Source organism: Anopheles arabiensis (genome assembly GCF_016920715.1).
Source record: "Anopheles arabiensis isolate DONGOLA chromosome X unlocalized genomic scaffold, AaraD3 X_pericentromeric_contig0001, whole genome shotgun sequence".
In the NCBI taxonomy this organism is placed as follows: domain Eukaryota; kingdom Metazoa; phylum Arthropoda; class Insecta; order Diptera; family Culicidae; genus Anopheles; species Anopheles arabiensis.
Genome location: NW_024412079.1, coordinates 692,501 through 700,000, shown reverse-complemented (window position 1 = coordinate 700,000; position 7,500 = coordinate 692,501). Strand labels below are relative to the sequence as shown.

The following is a 7,500-nucleotide window of genomic DNA, read 5'->3' as shown; positions in this document are numbered from 1 at the left end:
CCGTGATGTACTGCTCCAGGGAACGTTTTTATAGGGTGGAAGCTCAAAATCATAGGTTAAAATCATCGGCAGAGCCCACCAGACACCACTTTTGCTTCATTAGTTCGGACTATAGGCATACGACGATTTTTATCGCGGAGGGACGTATGACCCAAACGGGGGCTTAATGACCCACTGCCACTGCAAACCATGCTCCTACGACTAAATAGAGGTAAAACTACGATTTGGTGCAATCTTCATGTTTGACCTCGTAGCAAGGTACCCTCCCTATAGTAGGCAATGAGCAAATGATCATAATCCCAGGAGGGCAAAAATGGGAACCCGAAAGGAAAGCGCTGTTGGCGCGCCTAAGCTACTGGCCCGTAGAGTAAAATGGTACCCCCAACAAAGTTGTCGATTGACATTCTGATTGCACTTTTTATCATCTAGGGTGCGTTCCTTACACGTTTTGAGGGTTTTAGCGAAAAACATGTTTTGAGCCACACGAGCTCTCCGGCCCGCTCGGTGCACATTTTTGAAAAAAGCTAGGAGCTGCCCCTAGGTTCGGGGTGTCACAAAATATTGAAAAGTGGTCAAAAACCGCTATCCAGAATCGGATGTAGAATCATTAGACGAACTTAAAATTGTTCTACGACCAATGTCTGCGACGTTTAGTATTCAAGATATGGCCCGCCCTAGGTCTGACCTGGCATTTTCGTGAAAATTTAAAGCATGGCCATAGGGACGGGTAAAATAGCTATTTTGAAGCAAAAACCACCTCACTTTAAATGGCCATAACTTTTGAAAAACAAGAGCTAGGGTGCGTTCTCGACACGTTTTGAGGTGTTTTAGCGAAAAACATGTTTTGAGCCACACGAGCTCTCCGGCCCGTTCGGTGCACATTTTTGAAAAAGCTAGGAGCTGCCCCTAGGTTCGGGGTGTCACAAAATATTGAAAAGTGGTCAAAAACCGCTATCCAGAATCGGATGTAGAATCATTAGACGAACTTAAAATTGTTCTACGACCAATGTCTGCGACGTTTAGTATTCAAGATATGGCCCGCCCTAGGTCTGACCTGGCATTTTCGTGAAAATTTAAAGCATGGCCATAGGGACGGGTAAAATAGCTATTTTGAAGCAAAAACCACCTCACTTTAAATGGCCATAACTTTTGAAAAACAAGAGCTAGGGTGCGTTCTCGACACGTTTTGAGGTGTTTTAGCGAAAAACATGTTTTGAGCCACACGAGCTCTCCGGCCCGATCGGTGCACATTTTTGAAAAAGCTAGGAGCTGCCCCTAGGTTCGGGGTGTCACAAAATATTGAAAAGTGGTCAAAAACCGCTATCCAGAATCGGATGTAGAATCATTAGACGAACTTAAAATTGTTCTACAACCCCCAGTCCGACGCCTCGTATTCGAGATATAGCACTTTGTAGGTCTGACCGAGCAATTTTGTACTGAAATGTATGGCGGACATGTTATTCATTAAACAACATTAACTTGCATCGTGCCCTACTTCATCGGCACAGCTACTATCGACTATCTATTGTTGAAATGGATTGAGTTTGACCATTTTAGCTCTTTTCTTATGCCGTGCACCAACAGTGTGTACCGATCAGGGAAAGTACACTACGTACGCGTTCATGGATGTATATGTTGGTACAAGTTGCCGGTCGGAATAGCAGTGCACCAAAACTGTGTACCGATCAGGGAAAGTACAAGACGGAGGGCGCAGCCCGAGCGTACGCGTTCATAGATGTCCATGTTGGTACAACCTACATGTACGTACCTTGTTTTTGTATCAAAAGTTCCAATAAAGTGTTTGTATGCTTAAAATGCTTATCTCAACCGGTCACCTTTTGGCCTGCCCTTTTATAGACAGAAACCTAGAACGATACTCGCGATGTTTGTGTTTTTCCATTCGCCCGGGACGACGAAATGAGCTCTGTGCACATCGTGCAGAAAACTGTCTCCTCCTCGTATGTTTTTGTCCCTCCACGCATATAATCACCCACATTTGTGTTCAACACGGACGGCGCAGCCCGAGCGAACGCGTTAATGTTTATGTTTGTGCACACTAAAGTTACAATCCTAGGATTTGGTTATTGCGTCGCAGTGCCCGACCGTCGCGGACACCATTCTTGGACAAAAGTCCAAGTACGTAGAGTACATTCCCTAGGTATGTGCCCGTTCGTGACTTTCGTTGCGTGCTTACAGACACGCTTGGGTATGTTTACCATACAAGGTTTACTAGGAAAACCTGGGAAGGACGCTTGCCCTCCCGTTGCGGACACCATTCTTGGAAAGAAGTCCTGCTACGTAGCGTTCTTTAATGTACTTGATCAGTTTGTATTGCATTTGCTTTGTGCAATTGACTTTTGCTAATGCTCACTAAGGGGTGTTCGTTTGCGATGTGTATGATAAGCAACTGTCTATTCTAACCAGCAGTTAAATAACACTTTTCACCCAAATCATAGGAACGTAGAGTACTTTCCCTGATCGGTACACAATTTTGGTGCACCTCTAACTTCGCCAGCACTTTATCGTTACGTTTTGTGCACAACCTTGGGACATGGTGTAAGTTTCATCATTGTTATGTTTGATTCGGTTTATTATGATTGAAAAATACGCTACGTCCTAGAAATCTGAACTCGAATACTTTTGCCACGTTGCGCAAAAAGCTACTGAGCAACTCCTAGCCGTTTACCGATTTAAAATTTAATTTTCGTTATTAGTTTTAAAAATACGCTAAGTCCCAAAAATCTGAACTCGAATACTTTTTCTATGTGCCGCCAAAAGCTACTGAGCAACGCCTAGGTTGGTACATTTTTGGTACATGGAGTGTATGCGTGCAGGCGTACTGCCGTGCTGGACCGGAAAATCGCACTTGCTACTAGAACGTAGAGTAATTCCCTAGATAGGTGCTTTTGCATGCCTCTGTTCGACGTCCATGCAACTTGGAACGTGCGACACACGTAGCTAGGCTTCTCCATACATATTCCCTAGGGTAGCACCAAATTGCACACTTTCAGGGGTATATTTTGGTACGGTGTACTGTGCATGGTACAAGTATCATTAGCTCGTGCAATTTATTTTGCATCAAGTTGCGATTGCTGGTGCGTCGAGATAGGAGTGTTTCGCGACTTTTGCCAAGCTTTGGTGCCATTTTGTGAATAATTAATGTTCTAGCCACAATAAACGTGCAACATAATGCCAATAACGAAAACGCCATTTTCAAGGGACTTCCAGTCAAAATGTTTGCAATCAGCGCTTTCCTGTCGAGTTCAGGATTTGGGACTGAGCGTTTTTTTCACGATCCAATCAAACGACCAGTTCGTGAATAAACAATTCATACAACAGTGCATCCCTTCAAAGTAGAAAAAGCCGAATGCTAGGGAGCTCCAGTCAAAAACGTTGTCATTGGCGCTTTCTTCTCGAGTTCAGGATTTGGGACTTAGCGTTTTTTCACGATCCAGCCAAAAGACCAGATCGTGAAATAAACGATTAATACAACTGTACTAGTACATCCCTTCAACTGAAGCAAGCGCACCATACATGACCCGTACGCTAATCATCCAAGCACATGACACGTCAACTAAGTCAACACATAATACAACTTGGAAAACTAACGGGTAAGTAGGTCATCTCGTACACGACGACACACCGACCAAACCAGGTCAACACGTCACATGCACAAGACATCCTACTACCAAGGCCGACCACCTCGACACACGACCTGTTAACCGAACATGGTCAACACCATCATGTGCAAGGCAACCGGGCCAAACGGGTCAACTTATACAACTTGTAACGAGCATGTGTAAGCTTACTGGTGTGGTCCGCACGGTCCTCACATCAAGACAATCAAGTCGAGAACGAGGCACGCCGACAAGCTCATTAGTGTTAAGTGTCCTTCTCCATCCTATGTCAAGTCACTCGTCTGACACGGAAGAAGCCAACTCTTGTCCACTAGTATAAAGGAACGGTCTCCAGACCAGGTCAAGTCACTCGTCTGACAAGGAAGGAGCACGCACCAAGCTTCACCAGAGCACGGTACCACGGTCCCCAGACCAAGATGGTTAGTTACGCCAACGAGGAAGGGGCACGCGTTCCCTTGCTACACTCAACTTAGTACACTCATGCTCTCACAAGAGTATCCCCTGTGTCGACGTGGTCCCCAGACCAAGACGAGCTTGCGCACATCGAGGAAGGGGCACACGGACAAACCACCAAGCATGGGTCGCCTGAGAGGATCGATGCGAACGCATCTCTACAACTCGCAGCTCCCAGCCTGAAGTCCCGTCGTTTGCGGGCGGTTGATAGGTGTCGAAACTAGGTATATCCACGTTGGGCAGAGCTCAAGCCAACGGCGTTCCCAGTTACGGTACTAACACGTGCAGCGAACTCCACTCATTGCGGCCTAGGTATAGCGGGATGAGACGCCGGGCTGCAGACGCAGACTCCAACGGATCTCAGAGGGTTGTTAGGCCCGCTAGCTTCCGAACACCTAATGGGTTTGAGAAGCGCTATCAGCTCGGATTGGCTACGACCTTAGAGGCGTTCAGGCATAATCCAGCGGACGTAGCGTCATACCAAAGTCCGGTCGGACTAGTATTGAGCCAGTGGTCCGTACCTGTGGTTCCTCTCGTACTGCACAGGAATTCCGTTAAGATAGCGACTATAAGCACACACCAGTAGGGTAAAACTAACCTGTCTCACGACGGTCTAAACCCAGCTCACGTTCCCTTGAAAGGGTGAACAATCCTACGCTTGGTGAATTTTGCTTCACAATGATAGGAAGAGCCGACATCGAAGGATCAAAAAGCCACGTCGCTATGAACGCTTGGCGGCCACAAGCCAGTTATCCCTGTACCTGGGCCATGGCCGTGAGGCCCACCTGGTGCTGCAAGCTGCCAGAGAAGACAGACTTCTCTCTGATGTTCTGCGCCCACCTGAAAGCGGCCGGTCATTCAGCAGCTGTTAGCGTGCTGTCGGTGAGCTACCAATACAGCGGGTGTGGTGTGAAGCTCAGGGGTTGGTTGCAGCGCAGATCGGCGGAGTGGTTTTCATCAGCTGCTATGCTCCAAGCCTTAACCTCGCAGAGTTCGAGCGCTTCTTAAGCAATAGAACTCGAAGCTTCAAGTCGTCGATATAACGCCAGATGAGCTTTGCGTGAGCTGCACGGAATGGTGGAGCAGCTTGGCCTAATCGTGATTAATCAAGGTCGGGAATACACGTTTGATGGCAAAGGCTCTCCCGATATAGTGGATGTGGCATTCGCGAGCCGTCGATCGCTCGCCCTGACACCTGGGTTGTTAGCACAAGCTACACCGCGTCACCACCGCTATGTTCTACACCGAGGAACACCACCATCCCCGAACCTGCAGCCAACAGCAGACAGCGCAGCACAGCAGCAACAACAGCAGCAGCAACAGCAGTCCTTACAACAGCAGCAGTTATCACAACAGCAGCAGCAGCAACGACAGCGGCAACCATCGTCGCAGCAGGGTGATTCCTCGCCCAGAGGCGTGCGTCACGCTGGCCGCCGATGGAAAGCCTCGCAGTTTTCTCCTTCCTCATTCCTCGAGGCGCTGTTCGCTGCGGACTTTGTCCAACGCGCAACGAGCCAGGAGGGTATGATCGCAGCCATGCTCAAGGCTTGCGACGAGACGATGCAACGGGTTACCCGAGTGCACCAAGACCCGCATCGGAACATCTTTTGGTGGTCTCCCTCCTGGCTCGACTGAGGAACAATTGCGAGGTTGCCCGTGACCGGTTGCTGCAGACGGCTGACTTGGAGGAGCGCAGCATAGCAGCAGCAGAGCACAGGACAGCAAGGGCGGAGCTCAGTAGAGCAATTCGAGCTAGCAAGCGGAACTTGTTCCAGGAGCTGATCGAAATTGCAGAAGAGAATGCGTTCGGGGCAGGATACCGTGTCGTCATGTCCCGGCTCCGGGGCAGTCGGACGCCTTCAGAAGCGGACCGGGTCGTCCTCGAACGCATTGTGTCCGACCTCTTCCCTGAGCATCCGCCCTGCGACTGGTCGCAGCTGAGCAACGTTGGAAGCGTCGAGGAGCAACAACAACGGCGGGAATTGCACCGGTAACGGACGACGAGCTGCTGCTCATCGCGAGTCAGATGGCGAGCCGCAAAGCACCAGGGCTCGATGGCATCCCGAATGCGGCGGTGAAGACGGCAATCACCATGTTCCCGGAAGTCTTCCGGGTCCTGTACCAGGATTGCCTGAACCGCGCTTCGTTTCCGGCGCAGTGGAAGAGGCAACGACTGGTGTTGCTGCCGAAGCAGGGAAGCCTCCGGGAGAGAGCAGCTCGTACCGACCCCTCTGCATGCTCGACGCACTGGGAAGGTACTTGAGCGCCTCATCCTGAATCGCCTCAATGAACATCTCGAAGAGCCGTCTTCACCCCGACTGTCGGACCGGCAGTTCGGATTTCGTCGAGGGCGGTCGACAGTGAGCGCCATCCAGCGGGTTGTTGAGGCCGGCCGTACCGCCATGTCGTTCCGGCGAACGAACGGCCGGGATAACCGTTTCTTGCTTGTGGTGGCGTTGGACGTGAAGAACGCCTTCAACACGGCCAACTGGCAATCCATTGCCAGTGCCCTTCAGGCAAAGGTGTTCCCGTCGGCCTCCAACGGATGCTTCGAAGCTACTTCGAGGATCGTGTGCTGTACTTTGACACGAGCGAAGGCCCGTCGTACGGCATGCCGGTGTTCCACAGGGTCCATCCTGGGCCCAACTCTGTGGAACATCATGTATGACGGGTGCTGGATGTGCCGCTACCTCCCGACGTCGAAGTCATCGGATACGCGGACGATCTGGCGCTGTTGGTACCTGCTACCACCACGGACGAGGTTCGCGCGAGAGCAGAGGAAGCCGTTGACCAGGTCCATCGTTGGATGCAACAGCACGGTCTGGAGCTGGCCCCAGCCAAGACTGAAGCCGTCCTGATCTCAAGCAAGAAGACTCCGCCGCAGGTGACATTTCGCGTCGGTGACGTGGAAGTCCAGTCTTCTAGGAGCATCAGGTACTTGGGCGTGCAGCTCCAAGATCACCTGAAATGGCGAGATCACGTCACGAAAGTCTCCGAAAAGGCGTCGCGTGTGGTGGCAGCTGTAACGCGCCTCATGCAGAATCACAGCGGCCCCAGGACGGCCAAGTCAAGGCTGCTGGCGTGTGTGGCAGAATCGGTGTTGCGGTATGCTGCTCCCGTCTGGGCTGAGGCAACTCAGGTGCGAGAGTGCCGACGGATGCTGCAACGAGTTCAGCGAAAAGCAGCCATCAGGGTGGCACGGGCATTCCGTACCGTCAGGTATGAGACGGCCACCCTACTCGCTGGACTCGTACCGATATGCCACCTCATCAACGAGGATGCTCGGGTTCACCAACAACTCCTTGCTTCAGACCGTGCTGCAACGAGGGAGGACATCCGGGCGACGGAGCGGCAGAACACCATCGACTGCTGGCAGGAGGAATGGGATGCCGACGCACTGCAACAGGAT

At 50.9% G+C, this 7,500-nt stretch overlaps 1 pseudogene; it reads right to left on the bottom strand.

The window, feature by feature from the left end:
• Positions 1 to 4,199: 4,199 nt before the first annotated feature.
• The window catches only part of LOC120907022, a 7,810-nt pseudogene continuing 4,509 nt past the window's right edge, over positions 4,200 to 7,500 (bottom strand).